This window comes from Mobula hypostoma, chromosome 6 (assembly GCF_963921235.1).
Source record: "Mobula hypostoma chromosome 6, sMobHyp1.1, whole genome shotgun sequence".
Classification (NCBI taxonomy): Eukaryota; Metazoa; Chordata; class Chondrichthyes; order Myliobatiformes; family Myliobatidae; genus Mobula; species Mobula hypostoma.
Window position 1 is genome coordinate 69,117,789 of NC_086102.1, and position 17,574 is coordinate 69,135,362.

The following is a 17,574-nucleotide window of genomic DNA, read 5'->3' on the forward strand; positions in this document are numbered from 1 at the left end:
TGATTTAGTTTTGTAGGAGGTGATATCATTCAAACTCTGCCACACCTGTCAAGCACTAACGTTGATTCAAGTTTTTTAGTCTGGAATCTCCATTTCACCTGTAAGTTGGCTTTCCGGAGATCACACCCACATCTCTTGCAGCTTTCCTGGTCTCCAGACTAGAATGCTTCTGATCTGGCTCTCAGCAAATTTCAGGTCTTGTGGTTCAACCAGGGCTTCTGACTGGACAACTCTTTAAAGAACTCTTTATACAACAAATGTCTGATCAAGTTCACATAGCCTTCGCTAATAAACCCATGAAAAACTATAGGAAGCTTGTTAAAATGGCCAATAGTCTACACTCAGCCAGGCAGAGGTGCATCATTCCTCCTCCTTTCCCTGTCTCAATAAACCCTGTAAGCAGAGCCAATAGCAGACTCACACCCATGGCTCCAAACCAGACAACACAGGGCCCGTATTTTTACCATCCAACCAAGCTACTGCTCTAGAGGCCCAGGCTTACAGGACAGTCTGTGGTTGACTGATGTCAAATTTGGGGATGCGGGAATTTTGTCCATGTGTGTTGCCCTTGCCCCATAGTGCCCGCAAACTGCAGGCATACTGTTTTTAACTCTGTACACAACCTCTTGCATCCAGGCAGGACTGCTTCACAGAAACTGGTTGCTTTAAAATTTGTGTGGCACGCCCTTAGGAAGGACATGCGAGATTGGAGTGCAGCTTGTGTTGTGTGTCAGCAGGCAAAAGCTAACTGTCATATTCGGGTACCATCTGCACCTTTCGAGGTCCCTGAGTGTCGGTTTAACCACATCAACTTGGGCCTGGTTGGTCCTCTTCCCCAATCCTGCGGTTTCAAGCGTCTCCTTATCATAGTGGACAGTACTACCAGATGGCCAGAGGCTGTCCCTCTAGCATCGACAACGGCTGTGGACGTGGCTCGGGTGTTCATCAACACTTGGGTCACTCATGCCGGCACCCCAGCTGATAATTCTTCTGACTGTGGTCCTCAGTTCATGTCAGATCTCTGGGCCACAATGGCCCAGAACCTTGGTGTTAAATTGCATCACACCACGGCCTATCACCCGCAGTCCATAGTCTGTACAAGTGGTTTCACCGTTCTTCTGACAGACAAGTATTGGTATGACCATCTCCCATGGGTCCTGCTGGGGCTCAGAATGTGCAGTCCTCCGCAGCTGATTTGGTGTACGGGCAGCCGCTACAGGTGCCAGGTGATTTTAGTCTTGATATCACAACCACCTGGTCGGCGTCTCAGTGGTGTTCCGCACTCTTCAGTAAACTCAGTTATTTTACATCTACTCCTATCTCCCATCATGGCATACAGCACTCTTGGGTTCCTGTTGACCTACGTTCTACCTCATTTCTTTTTGTCTGCCAAAATGCACATCAACACCCTCTTATGATGGCCCATTCCGTGTTTTAGAAAGGAATGAAAAGACTTTTATAGTAGGTAGGAAGGGTAAACATGAATGTATTTCTGTAGATCATCTTAAACTGGCCCACCTAGACCTGGATGGTTCCACTTCCATACCCCACACTGCATCACAACATGACCATGTGCCTCTCCGCACACCCTTGGATAAACCAGAGATACCTGCTGTTACTCCAACATAGCACCTGAGCCGGGAGGCTTGTATGAGCCCCAGAAAGACCCACAATGTCAGTTTTTGCGAATTCTGCTTGCGGGAGGGGGGGGGGGCTGTGTAGGGTAATGTAATGGGAGACAGTGACACATATTATTCATAATAGAAACTGTTCTCAAAGAAGACCATAATCTTGTCATAGGGTTTGGAGGCTTGTGTGCCTCAATGACCCAGAAAGCTATGTTGGCTGGAGTCAGGGCTTTATGCTTTGGCTCTTGGTGGGGTCACATATGCCAAACAGGTCAAACGGTAGAGGCCAGACTAAGAGTGATCCACTGGTCCTCTAGGTTCGGGCGTTCAGCTCAGGACTAACAGCCCTGACTTGTAAAACAGAAATGAAGACTCCTTCTATATCTGAGTGGCCATGGACAGACAGAGATGGAGGACCTTCACTGCTGCCCTAAATGCCAATGGCGTGATGGGCAATAAGTAAGTAAGAAACTGTTCTACATAATTCACAAACGCTGTCATTGAGCTGTTGTGTTCACTTTAGGAGACTGTGTCCGACGTAATGACATTGTGTAAAGTGACTGTCTTTGGTTTGCTTGTATTGGAAGTAAAGAGCTGTACCTTTTGTTATGCAGGTAAAACGATTCTCACGTGCTTATTTACAAAATCCTCTAGGCATGTGAAAATGGAGGACAGCTGCTGGAGAGGAAAAACCAGAAACACCAGTGCTGGACTTTGATAAGTATAGGAGATGAAAAATGGAACCATTAGAGGAGAAGGGAGAGGTGAACAACAGTTGGAACCAGATGGAAGGTGGAGTGGGGGAGGGGGAACCTGTGTGAGGGTGATGGATGTGGGGGCGGATGACAAAGATGGGTGAAGGGAATGGCTGGGAGAAGGGTGGGAAGGAGGTCAAAAATGGGAGGACTAGAGGATCAGAAGGAGAAGAGGTGGTGGTGGGAGGGGGGGGGCACCTAATATTTTAAAACAATATTCATACCATTGGATTGTAGACTACCCAGGTGGAATTGAAGGTATTGTTCCTTCATTGTGGGTTAGACATCATCCTGGCAGTGGAAAAGGTCAAGGATGGACAGGTCATTGTAGGAATGGGGAGGAGGTTTAAAATGGTCTACAACTGGGAGCTCAAGGTGGCCATTGCAGACTAAGGGTAGGTGCTCTGTGAATTAGCCACCGAGTTTGCTGTTGGTCTCAGTGATGCAGAGGAGACCACATCGGGAGCACCAAATGCAAAAGACAAAGTTTGAGGAGGTGCAGGTGAACTTTAGCCTCAGCTGTAAGGACTGTTTCAGTCCCTGACAGCAGGATTGGAGGAGGTGTAAGAATAGGTGCTACATCTTCTGCAAGGATCACCCCACATCCTCCCAGACAGTACTCCCCTTGTCTTTATCTTTCACCCGGACAGAGCGTAGGTGTAGTGTAGGTTTCGCCAGAGAAAGCAGGATCTCCCAGTGGCCACGCATTTTAATTCCACATCCCATTCCCATTCTGATATGTCTATCCACGGCCTCCTCTACTGTAAAGATGAAGCCACACTCAGGTTGGAGGAACAACACCTTATATTCCGTCTGGGTAGCCTCCAACCTGATGGCATGAATATTGACTTCTCTAACTTCCACTAATGCCTCACCTCCCCCTCGTACCCCATCTGTTATTTATTTGTATACACACATTCTTTCTCTCTCTCTCTTTTTTCTCCCTCTGTCCCTCTGACTATACCCCTTGCCCATCCTCTGGGTTTTTTCCCACCTCCCCCCTTTCCTTCTCCCTGGGCCTCCTGTCCCATGATCCTCTCATATCCCTTTTGCCAATCACCTGTCCGGCGCTTGGCTCCATCCCTCCCCGTCCTGTCTTCTCCTATCATTTTGGATCTCCCCCTCCCCCTCCCACTTTCAAATCTCTTACTAGCTCTTCCTTCAGTTAGTCCTGACCAAGGGTCTCGGCCCGAAATGTCGACTGTACCTCTTCCTAGAGATGTTGCCTGGCCTGCTGTGTTCACCAGCAACTTTGATGTGTGTTGCTTGAATTTCCAGATGGCACTTTGACAGTTGACCATGATGAGATTAATAAATCCTTTCAAGAATTTTATACCTTCCTTTATCAATCAGAATTTCCTGATGACTCCGCTATAATGCATGAATTTTTTAAGAAATTGAATATTCCAAAATTAACATTTAATGAACGTTCAAAACTAGGTGTACCTATCACAGTAGAGGAAATAAAGAATGCTATTTTTTCAATGAACTCAGGTAAGGCACCTGGTCCAGATGGATTTACGGTAGAATTTTAAAAATTTTTCTCAACTACACTAACTCCTTGGCTACGTAGTGTTTTTAGGGATGCAGTTTTAATAGGTAAATTACCACAATCTTTCTATCGAGCTTCTATTTCCCTAATTCTTAAAAAAAATAAGGATCCTACTGAATGTGCATTTTATAGACCTATATCTCTGCTGAATGTCGATTCTAAGATTTTTTCTAAAATACTGACAACGAGATTGGAGAATGTATTACCCCAAATTATTTCTGCTGATCAAACTGGATTTATTAAAAACCGTTACTCTTTTTTTAATATTAGGAGATTAATGAATATTGTTTATACGCCTTCACCCAAAATTCCAGAATGTGTCATTTCATTGGATGCTGAAAAAGCTTTTGATAGAGTTGAATGGATATATTTATTCAATACCCTTGAGAAATTTAATTTTAGTCCGATATTCATTTCCTGGATTAAACTGATATATTTTACCCCTTTGGCCTCGGTATTTACTAACAACCAAAAATCCCATTTTTTCATTTATTCCATGGTACTAGGCAGGGTTGCCCTCTTAGTCCACTACTATTTGATATTGCTTTGGAACCGCTAGCTATTGCCATTCGTGACTCCCCTAATATATTTGGTATTACTCGTGGAAATGAGACTCATAAATTATCACTATATGCAGATGATCTACTATTATATATTTCTAACCCAGGAAGATCTATTCCGGCAGCATTAACTTTGCTTGCTCAGTTTAGTAGCTTTTCTGGTTATAAGCTGAACCTAAGTAAGAGTGAACTCTTTCCATTAAATATGCAGGTTCCCATTTATAGAAACTCTCCATTTAGTGTGATTACCGATTATTTTACTTATTTGGGAGTTAAAATTACTAAGAGACATAAGGATCTATTCAATTTCAACCTTTTACCATTAATTAATCAGGTTAAACAACTGAATACTAAATGGTCCCCTTTGTCTCTATCATTGATTGGCCGTATTAATGCTTTTAAAATGATTATTTTACCCAAATTTTTATATTTATTTCAAGCGATACCGATTTTGATTCCTAAATCTTTTTTTGATACTATTGACTCTAAAATTTCCTCTTATATATGGCAAAATAGAAATCCAAGATTAAGTAAAAAATACTTACAGAAATCTAAGAAAGAGGGTGGTTTGGCATTGCCTGTCCTAAGATTTTACTACTGGGCAATTAATATCTGATACTTAATATTTTGGACACAAGATTGGAATATAACTCCAAGCCCACATTGGATAAACCTTGAAGGCCATTCTGTACAAGGGTTTACTTTAGCTTCCATTTTAGGAACTTCACTGCCTTTTGCACTATCTACATTGAATAAACAAATTTTCAACCCTATAGTTAAACATAGATTGTGAATATGGTTTCAATTTCGTTAAATTTTTGGCCTGAATGAATTTATGTTATCAAGCCCTATTATATATAATTTCTTTTTCCAACCCTCGGTAATGGACCAAGCCTTTTTGATATGGAAAACGAAAGGTATAATATGTTTTCGTGATCTATTTCTGGATAACTGCTTTATGTCTTTTGTGCAGTTATCTGAGAAATTTGATTTGCCTAGATCCCATTTTTTTAGATACTTACAAATAAGAAATTTTTTAAATACTACATTGCCTACCTTTCTGACTTCAAATCCTTCTGATTTTTGATAAAATTTTAGGTTTTAATCCTTTGCAGAAGGGATTAATAGCAACAATTTATGATATAATTATGAAATTACAGCCAGATATATCTGATAAAATTAAAAATGAATGGGAAAGGGAACTTCAACTTTCCCTACCTATAGAGAAATGGGATAAAATTTTTCAATTAGATAGTACGTCTTCTATATGTGCTAAACATACTTTAATACAATTTAAAGTAGTACACAGAGCTCATATGTCCAAAGATAAACTAGCTCATTTTTATTCCCATATAAACCCTACTTGTGATAGATGTCACTCTGAAGTGGCTTCTTTAACTCATATGTTTTGGTCCTGTCCTCTTTTGGAAAAATATTGGAAAGACGTTTTTGATATTATTTCAACAGTTCAATGCTTTAATTTAAAACCCCATCCTATTACGGCAATCTTTGGATTGCCAATGGTAGAACATAGATCTTTGTCTTCTTCAGCCTCTCAAATGATAGCTTTTGTTAATGGTGAGAAGATCTATTTTGTTGAACTGGAAGGAAACTAATCCTCCAACTACATTCCAATGGTTTTCTCAAACCATATTAAGTTTAAATTTAGAAAAAATTAGAAGTGATATTTTTGACCCTTCGGTTAAATTTGAAGATACTTGGAAACCTTTTATGCAACATTTTCATATGATGTAATCTGACCTTTCCGAATCTTTTTTCTAAAATTATGTGATGAGAGGAGCGGAGTTAACGACATTGTTGATCGTGTCTGATACAAGTTGTTGGTCTAGCCCTGTTTTGCCTTTTTCTTTTGGTTTTTTTTTGTTTATATATGCTTTTTTTTCTTTTTATTCCTTTGTTAATGTTTAATCTCATTATGAGTTTGGAAGTCTTTTATTTCTATGTTACTTAAAATTCATTTTATATATGCTGATGAACATTTTTTCAATCTCTTTGTACCAACTTTGTTATTGAGTTTATAATTTTGAAAAACTAATAAAAAGATTTAAAAAGAAAGAAAGAATTGCCAGCATCTGCAGAATTCCTCGTGTTTACATTCATCTCTCCTCTGATTTTTTTCCCCTTTCTCATCTCCTTTACTTATCAGAATCTAGCACTGGTGTTCCTGCTTATCTTTCTCAAGCAGCAGTCTCTCGTCTTCACACTCTGCTCCCTCCACCTTGCTCTGTCTTTTTTTTTTCTGTTTCCTCTCTTTGTCTACCTCTATCTACCATTCACCTGTCGTAGGCTTCCAATTCCACCCCTGCTTATCTCCCCTACTTGCCCATCATCTTATACCCTTCCTCAGTCTACCAATCACCTCTTTCTTGCCACTCCCCTTCTCCTGTCTATTTAGCTATCTCGCCTTGCTACTTTCAGTCCTGCTGCAGTGTTTCAGCCCAAAACTTTGACAATTTATTTCTTCCCATTGATGCTGCTTGACCCGCTGAGTTCTTCCAGCAGATTTTGCTCCATATTCTAACATTTTCGCCCTCTGTGTCTAAGGTAGAAGCATTGGTATCCGAGGTATATGAAACTAAGTGCATGGTTGTAGGGTAAGGGAAAGAGATTTAGAGAAAATCTGATGGGGATCTTTCACAGCCAAAGAGTGGTGAGTATTTGGAATACACTGCTTGAGAGTGTGGTGTAAGCAGAGTCGTTCACAGCATTTATGACGTTTCTTATTTCTTGCACTTGAATAGCCTAGGTATAGAAGGCTAAGAGCCAAGTACTGAAAGGTGGGATTAGTGTGGGTGGGTATCCACTGGTCAACGAGGATGTGATGGGACAAATTAATTGTTTCCATGCTGTATGACTTCACGATTCAACAGCAGTTAACCAAGGAAGTTCAGGATTGTATTAAATTGAAAGAAAAAAAAACATACATTGTTGTGAGGAACAGAAGGTCACAGGATTGTGTAATTTTTAAGTGAGTAATGGATGGCTAAAAAATTATAAAGAACGAGATGTACATATGAGAACAACTAGTAAATTACATACTGTACAAGTATAGAAAGCTTCTGTAGATACATAAAAGGAAATAGCAAAGTAAATGTTATTTAATTATGACAATACTGATGAATTAATATTTGGAATTAGTCCCGAGTAATTATTTTGGGTTAGTCTTCATGGTATAAGACATTAAAATATCTCTATAATTATAGACAATCAAGGGGCTATAGGGTGGACCTTAATATTATCTCTAGAGGCCAAATGAATGGGACTAAAGGCTGACAAGTTTGATTACAAAAATAAATAACTCTTAAGTTGTTAAGTGCCTTGGTAAGATGGCACTTGGGATATTGTCTACAGTTTTAGCCTTCTTATCTAAAAAAGGGTGTACATGCTATTGAAGGAGTGTAGCGAAGTTTCACTAAACTAGTTCCAGACATTATGTATTCACCACATGAGGAGAGATTGAATAGATTGGGGCGTATTCTTCGGTGTTTAGAAAGATTACAGGAGGATTTATTGATACATACCAATTTCTTGAAGGGATCAACTGGGCAGACAAGGGAACATGCTTCTGCTGATTGAGGAGACATGGACAACTTTGCAAGTACAGAATAGGCCCTTTACGATAAAATGTCTTCATTCAAAGGACAATGAATCTTTGGATATTCTTTAACTTGGACAGCTGTGGAAGCTTAGTTGTTATATTCATTCAAAATTGAGTTCAGTAATGGCATTAAGGGAATCAAGAGATATGGGGATAGCTTGGATAAATGCTTTTTGAGGTGGAAGATGAGCATGCGAGAGCAGTCTTGAATTCTGTATGGCAAATTCCTGATACAATATTAAATGTCATTATGAATGACCTGTGATCTAACATTTGTCTTATATTCCACATTATCCTTTATACTTTTGGTAATCAATAATCTGTAACTCAGATTTTGACTTGTAATTTGAAGAAGATTTTGAAATTTCTACTTAGTGTTCCATATCTTCACTCCGAAAGCTCTATACCTAATTTCAGTCAATAAAAAGTTGTTTTTTTTTCACTTATCCATGTTTCAGCTTTGTACTTCAAATCCACTGATCCAGTCATCCCTCAAACATCTGCAATGTACTCTCTCCAAGGCATAAATGTTTTCCTTGATTCTGATCTCTAAAACAGTTCACAATACCACTGGTGTGGTCTTACTAGAACTCTGTAAAGCTTTGAAATACTACTTTGTCTTCGATCTCCAATCCCTTCTGCACAATCATTTTCATTATTATTGAAATCAGACCATAATATTTTGCTGCCATGTGTGCATGGGTCTGCAGGTTTCTTTGGACCTCCACAGCTTGTAGCTTTCCACCATTTTAAAGTAGTTATTTCATCCTTTTTAATTTAAAAATGGATGAGTATATAATCCTCTATGAAAGAAAACTACTTATAACAATTTTTCCCATTTGCATTCTTTAATATTGTGTTGCAATTCAAAGTTTCCATTGCAATACTTAGGATATATGGTTGACAGACTTGGACAAGTGATTCTTTTTTACTCATTATAATAAATATTTTAAACAGTTGAGGAAACTCTTTTAATCTCCTGCACAAGAACTTGCTTTCATATATTACACCATGAGAAAACAGGAGCCATTAAAATGCAGAAATTTTCAATCATCTAGTGATGAGTGAGAAGATGACAACACTGGGGAGATGGTGAAGACGTAGAGCTAGCAGTCAAAATGTAGATCATCCATGTATAGCTTCTGTAGTAACTCAGAATGTGGGAAGTGGAGCCTTTGTAGGAGATCCTCTGGATGTGAATGATGATTGGGGTTAGTTAATATGAACACAAGAAATAGAAATAGGAGAGGCCATCTGGCCTGTTGAGCATGCTGCACCATTCAGTAAGATCATGGTTAATTGGCCATGAGCACGGCTCCACCTACCTGCCTTTTCCCCTTAGTCTCCCTGCTAGGCAAATATCTATCTGACTGTGTTTTAAATATATTTAAAGAGGTAGCCTCTATTGCTTCCCTGGGCAGAAAGTTCAATAGATTTACTACTCTCTGGGAAAAGCAATTTCTTTTCATCTCTGTCCTAAATCTATTCCCTGAATCTTGAAACTATGTCCCTTAGTTCTAGTCTCACTTACCTGTGCAAACAACTTTCCTGCCTCTATTTTATCTATCAGTTGCATAGGCATCCGTTAGTCTCGTGAGACCATGGATTAGCGCCTTGGAAGGTTTCCAGGGCGCAGGCCTGGGCAAGGTTGTATGGAAGACTGGCAGTTGCCAATGCTGCACGTCTCCCCTCTTCATACCACCGATGTTGTCCAGGGAAGGGTACTAGGGCCAATACAGCTTGGCATTTGCGTCATCGCAGAGCAATGTGTGGGTGGTTAAGTGCCTTGCTCAAAGATACAACACGCTGCCTCACCTGAGGCTTGAACTAACAACCTTCAGATCACTAAACCAATGCCTTAACCACTTGGCCACGAGCCAACACATCAGTTACATAATTCTACATGTTTCTATCAGTTTCTGGTTTAAGATGGTGCTGTGGTGCCCAGCGACAACTTATCGGTGGCAAAAAACAAAACAAAGAAAACTACTAAATCACAAACATGAGAAAGTCTGCAGATGCTGGAAATCCAAAGCAACACACACAAAATGTTAAAGTAACTCAGCAGGCCGGGCAGCATCTGTGGAAAAGAGTAAACAGTTGCCGTTTCCGGCCGATATCTTTCTTCAGGAATGGTGGAGGCAGTGACACAGGCGAGAAGTGGTCAAGGAAAGTGGAGGCGAACAGTGGTGGTGGTGCAGGGAAGGCATGGTCAAGGCAAGTGAAGGCGCAGTTGAGTCGTGGCATCCCTGCAAATGAGTAAGGGCCCAATGTCTGATTGATTTAAGCACCGGGTCGAATTGGAAGTTTCAGGTAGGGGGAAATCATGGTGGCGGGGTTCAGGCCCCAGAGTGAGGAGCGACCTGATGTTTGAATGATTTAAACGCTGGGCCATATTGAAAAGGTCAGGGTGTCGGGACTGGATGCAAGACAAGGGCCAGTTCTGTTCGCTGCTCTACGGTGTTTACTCAGCTCTACACTGAACTGATGCTGTGTCCTGCTCCAGCTACAGTGACACCTGGCTTCATGTTTTATATAAAATTGCAGTTCTGAAGCTATTCACATTTATTGTTTGCACAGTTTCTCTCTCTCTCTCTCTGCACATTGGATGTTTAATTGTCTTCTTTTTTTAAATTGGTTCTTTTGGGGTTTCTTTGTTTTGTGGCTGCCTGTAAGGAGATGAATCTCAAGGTTATGTAATGTATACATACTTTGATAATAAAAGTACTTTGAACTTTAAAGATCCTCTCTCATTCATCTGAATTCCAGTGAGTATAGTCCCAGGACTCAATGCCTCTTCATAGGCTAACCGCCTCATCTCCAGAATCCACCTGGTGAACTTGCTCTGCACTGTCTCCAAAGTAAATATTTCTTTTCTCAAGTAAGGATAGCAGAAATGCACTCAGTACTCTAGGTGCGGCCTCACCAGTACCCCGTATAGTTGCATCATAACCTCCCTGCTTTTACATTCCATCCCTCTAGCAATGGAGACCAACATTCCATTTGACTTCTTGATCGCCTGCTGCACCTACAAACCAACCTTTTGTGATTCATGCACAAATATTCCCATTCATCTGACCAAAAAAGGACAGACGTCATAGAAGAATAACAATGTCAAAGGTTGCAGTGGGGTTGATATGGGTGAGGAGGGACACTGCAAGACAGAAATGCCAAATGTCTTTAGACAGGAATATTTGATGTGGCTGGAATAAAAAAAACACTCGTAGTTTCAAGAATGAAGTCTAACTTTAAATTAGAGAAAGATGGGGACAGATTTCAGAGGTGGAAAGTTTGAAGATGAAACACCAAGAGAATATTTCATTCAAGATTCAGGATTGGTTAATGCCATTTCCAAAACACACGTGTAAAGGAGAATGAAATTATTGTTACTCTGGATCAAAGGTAGCACAAAAAACAATAAAATAAAGAATGCAATAATAGAAAACACAATAAATAAAAATATAATTCATGTACATTGGTTTATGTACATATAGTGATGCTAGGCACAGGGGTGTCACTGATCCTGGCAGGAAAGTATATTGTGGGGGGTTGAGTGGGGTGGGTTAGAGGTTTGAGGTGTTGATCACCCTTACAGCTTGGGGAAAGTAATGGTTTTTGAGGCTGGTGGCCTTGGCGTGGATGCTATGTAGCCTTCTTCCTGATGGGAATGGGCAAACAGTCCATGAGCAGGGTGCAAAGGATCCTTCATGATATTGCTGGCATTTTTCTGTATATATATCCTTGATAGTGTGTAAGCTGGTGCCAGTGATGCGTTGGGCAGTTTTGACTACACATTGTAGAGCCTTCCTGTCTGCCGCAGAGCAGATTCTGCACCATGCAGTGATACAGCATGTTAGGATGCTCTGTACTGCACATCTGTAGAGAAGAAAAGATAGGGCAAAGTAATTAATTATTAAATCAATTAGAATGGGACCTGGATGCAAGTATGGTTACCAGTTTAATGAGAAGGGTTAGAACATTTGGAACAGAGATGAGGAAGAATTTCTTTAGCTAGAAGGTGGTGAATCTGTGGAATTTATTGCCATTGATGGCTGTGGAGGACAAGTCATTGAGTATATTTAAAGCAGACATTGATAGATTCTTGAGTAGTCATGGCACCAAAGGTTACAGGGAGAAGGCAGGAGAATGGGTTTGAGAGGGATAATAAATCAGCCACAATGGAATGATGGAGCAGACCCGATGGGTTGCATGGCCTAAATCTGCTCCTATATGTTATTGGCACACAGGAGAGTGAGGGGAATTGGGGATGAGAGAGAAAATAAGGAAATGAACAAGATGCCCCGGAAAGACATAAGGAAGATAAAATTGACAACGATTTGTGATCTATCTTGAGTGATGAATGTTCCTCCACTTAGGAAGAACTGTATTTTAAATAATTATTTAATAACTGTTATTCAAACAGATGTAATTAATCACTCTTGAAGAGGGTATTATCCAGGGTGGGAGAAATTTTGAATTCAAAAATTGTTCTCTCACTCCTTTCATTATCTGATACCCCCGGATCACAGACAATGTGGGAACTGAGAATAAAATCTTATTTAATTCTGCCTTTAGTTAGAGAGAATCTACTAATGGAGATTCAGCTTTATAGCCAGAAGGTGGCAGTCATCTTATGTCATAATATTTAATTTAAATTTACATTTGTATACAATGGTAAGTTATCACTGAAACTGGGTATGTAGTGACACAAAATCCGTCAACAGTAAGGTGGAGTTCAAATCTTAAATCAGGTCTTTCAACTCATCTATCTGGCAGATCATTCAAATCTATTTAATGAAATGGGTTCTAAGTGACCTCCTTGCTGATATATTTCCTTGTTCACTGTCTACCGATTCATTCCTGATTACCGGAAATAGGATAATGGATTTCGTATCATGTTAAGGAGCAAATTATAAAACAGTAGCAAAGAAAAAGGAGCACAGTCCAGAAAAAAATAATGCCCCAGGAGGTGTATAGTAAAAGGAATGCAGGAACTGGAGCATAGTACGACACCAGACAGGAGTGTGGAAACAAAGTCTGCATTGGTAATTTTGCACTTCTATTTTAGCACTGACACTTCCAGACTGCTATTTCTGGAGTCCTCTTCCAGAATGCCTGAATCTAACTTCCCATTTCAAGCATGAACATTGACTTCTCTAACTTCCATTAATGCCCCTCCTCCCCTTCTTACCCCCATCCCTTATTTATTTATTTATCCCCCCCCACTTTTCTCTCTCTCCTTTTTTTTCTCCCTCTGTCCCTCTCACAATAACTCTTTCCCTGTTCTCCATCTTCCTCTGGTGCTCCCCTCCCGCTTTCTTTCTCCTTAGGCCTCCCGTCCCATGATCCTCTCCCTTCACCAGCCTTGTATCCCTTTTGACAATTACCTGTCCAGCTCTTGGCTCCATCCCTCCCCCTCCTGTCTTCTCCTATCATTTCGGATCTCCCCCTCCCCCTCCCACTTTCAAATCTCTTACTGTCTCTTATTTCAGTTAGTCCTGACGAAGGGTCTCGGCCTGAAATGTTGACTGTACCTCTTCCTGTAGATGCTGCCTGGCCTGCTGCGTTCCACCAACATTTTGTGTGTATTTCAAGCATTTATATCTTCATTCCAGTTTCAATAAGCTTGATTAAAGTTGCAAAAATGTTAACACGAGGAATTCTGCAGATGCTGGAAATTCAAGCAACACACATCAAATTTGCTGGTGAACGCAGCAGGCCAGGCAGCATCTCTAGGAAGAGGTACAGTCGACATTTCAGGCCGAGACCCTTCGTCAGGACTAACTGAAGGAAGAGCTAGTAAGAGATTTGAAAGTGGGAGGGGGAAGGAGAGATCCAAATTGATAGGAGAAGACAGGAGGGGGAGGGATGGAGCCAAGAGCTGGACAGGTGATTGGCAAAAGGGATTGACAGGATCATGGGACAGGAGGTCCAGGGAGAAGGAAAGCGGGGAGGGGGGGAAAACCCCAGAGGATGGGCAAGGGGTATAGTCAGAGGGACAGAGGGAGAAAAAGGAGAGAGAGAGAGAAAAAATGTGTGAATATAAATAAATAACGGATGGGGTACGAGAGGGAGGTGGGGCATTAGTGGAAGTTAGAGAAGTCAATGTTCATGCCATCAGGTTGGAGGCTACCCAGACGGAATATAGGGTGTTGTTCCTCCAACCTGAGTGTGGCTTCATCTTTACAGTAGAGGAGGCCGTGGATAGACATATCAGAATGGGAATGGGATGTAGAATTAAAATATGTGGCCACTGGGAGATCCTGCTTTCTCTGACGGACAGAGCGTAGGTGTTCAGCAAAACAATCTCCCAGTCTGCGTTGGGTCTCGCCAATATATAGGCCACATCGGGAGGACCGGAAGCAGTATATCACCCCAGCCGACTTACAGGTGAAGTGTCACCTCACCTGGAAGGACTGTCTGGGGCCCTGAATGGTGGTAAGGGAGGAAGTGTGAGGGCATGTGTAGCACTTGTTCTGCTTACAAGGATAAGTGCCAGGAGGGAGATCAGTGGGGAGGGATGGGGGGGACGAATGGACAAGGGAGTCGCGTAGGGAGCGATCCCTGCGGAAAGCAGAGAGACGGGGTGCTCCCAATGTGGCCTTCTATATATTGGCGAGACCCAACGTAGACTGGGAGATCGTTTTGCTGAACACCTATGCTCTGTCCGCCAGAGAAAGCAGGATCTCCCAGTGGCCACACATTTTAATTCCACATCCAATTCCCATTCTGATATGTCTATCCACGGCCTCCTCTACTGTAAAGATGAAGCCACACTCAGGTTGGAGGAACAACACCCTATATTCCGTCTGGGTAGCCTCCAACCTGATGGCATGAACATTGACTTCTCTAACTTCCGCTAATGCCCCACCTCCCCCTCGTACCCCATCCGTTATTTATTTATATACACACATTCTTTCTCTCTCCCTCCTTTTTCTCCCTCTGTTCCTCACTATACCCCTTGCCCATCCTCTGGGTTTTTTCTCCCCCCTCCCCCTTTTCCTTCTCCCTGGGCCTCCTGTCCCATGATCCTCTCATATCCCTTTTGCCAATCACCTGTCCAGCTCTTGGCTCCATCCCTCCCCTTCCCCCTCCCACTTTCAAATCTCTTACTAGCTCTTCCTTCAGTTAGTCCTAATGAAGGGTCTCGGCCTGAAACGTCGACTGTACCTCTTCCTAGAGATGCTGCCTGGCCTGCTGCGTTCACTAGCAAATCTGATGTGTGTTGCTTGCAAGAATGTTGTTGGGAATGATGATTGGAGGTGATTTCCTTGACAGAGAAAATGTTATCAGAGACAAAAAAATAAATCCTCTTAAAAAAAAGGTTCATATAAATACTCCTCCTGAATGGACAGTTGAAAGTACGTCTATCTTTTGATGAAACACTTTAACAGTTGACCTACTCTCATGCTACTTATTGTGTGATGAATGGGAATATTCTGGGTTGACTTGTGGATTGGTACTATTAGCCAGATTACATGGAAACTAGTAAAGACATCCTGATTGTCGTTAAGTTTGTTGTTCTTCTAGATAATGAGAAAGTTTGTAACGCAAAGATCTATGTAGTCAGATGTACTGGAAGAAGTTTCTGATATTGCAAATATACATATCCTTCAGTCTTTACAACTAAAAATTACATTATGGTAAGTATTTTAGTGCACAGTGCCAAGGAGTCTCTGTTCAACATCCAGTTCTTTTCTTAACTTGGATCCTGATTGCTAAAAACATGCTAGTTTCCAATGGGTGGAGCTCTGTGTGTATAAATGTGCAATAATGCTAACCCAAGCTGTTATAGTATGAACAAAACTGTATAGAGTTTTTATTAACATATTGACCTGGATAGGGGCATGCTCACTAAGATTTGCAGATAGCATTAAGCTTAAAGGTGTGGTAAACAGTTTGGAGCTTAATAATAGATTGCATGGCAACATACTTAGATTGGCTGACAGTATGAGCAGACAAGTGGCAAAGAATACAGAAGTGATATAGTTTGGTTCAAAACATGTAAGCATTAATCACATGGATTTTTTATTGAAAAACTAACAATATTATGTTGTAGTAATTGTGAGATAAAAATATAATAAAACATCCTAGATAATGACCATTTACAATGGTAACAAGAAAATGTATCTCTTTTGTGGAGGTGAAAGTCTCCCCCCAAAATATATGACTGAAACACTTGGAAGGCACAGGTCCATTTAAGCAGTTTATGGACAAACCTTATCCACAAGTGCAGACATCAGAAAGTCTTGTATGATGACCTGACTTGGGCCAACCAAGCAGAGTCCACTGCCAAGAAGGCATACCAGCACCTTTACTTCCTGAGAAAACTAAAGAAATTTGGCCTGTCCCCTAAAACCCTCACTAATTTTTATAGATGCACCGTAGAAAGCATTCTTCTAGGGCGCATCACAACCTGGTATGGAAGTTGTCCTGTCCAAGACCGGAAGAAGCTGCAGAATATCGTGAACATGGCGCAGCACATCACACAAACCAATCTTCCGTCCTTGGACTCACTTTACACTGCATGCTGTCAGAGCAGTGCTGCCAGGATAATCAAGGACACGACCCACCCAGCCAACACACTTTTCGTCCCGCTTCCCTCCGGGAGAAGGCTCAGGAGCTTGAAGACTCGTACGGCCAGATTTGGGAAAAGCTTCTTTCCAACTGTGATAAGACTGCTGAACGGATCCTGACCCGGATCTGGGCCGTACCCTCCAAATATCCGGACCTGCCTCTCGGTTTCTTTGCACCACCTTACCTTCCATTTTCTATTTTCTATTTATGATTTATAATTTAAATTTTTAATATTTACTATCGATTTGTACTCCAGGGAGCGGGAAGCGCAGAATCAAATATTGCTGTGATGATTGTATGTTCTAGTATCAATTGTTTGGTGAAAATAAAGTATAAAGTATAATGTGTTGCACTGACTACTGATCAGGTAAGGATGGCTCAACCTAAAATATGGTCACAAGCCTTTGAGAACATTCTTCCATTTAACTGATCTACAATGGGCAATCCAGCTTTATAAAAAGGACCTTTGCAATTTCTGCATGGTTCACTAATCCTGGAACATGGCTACACAAGTATTTTCAGAGTAAAGTTATTTATGCAGTAATAATATACTCAATCTATATGTCTATACGCATATTAGATTTAAAAATTGCTTCTTTACAGCCTTTTGAGTTGTTCCAACATTTGATGAAATCATTGCTAATTTGTGACCTAACCCAATATACTGACATTGGACCACATAGCTTAATATTTTCAGTTCTCTTCAGGTTTCAAATTAACTTTGTGGAAGAAATTTTTAATCTTTATCAGCCTGAATTTCCCTTGAATAACTTGGTTTCATACTTTAGATTATGTTGTCAACTTCTAACTAATAGGATCACAGACCAGAGTCCTGATGCAGGGTTTCAACCCGAAATATGAATAATTCCTCTCTCCCACGGAT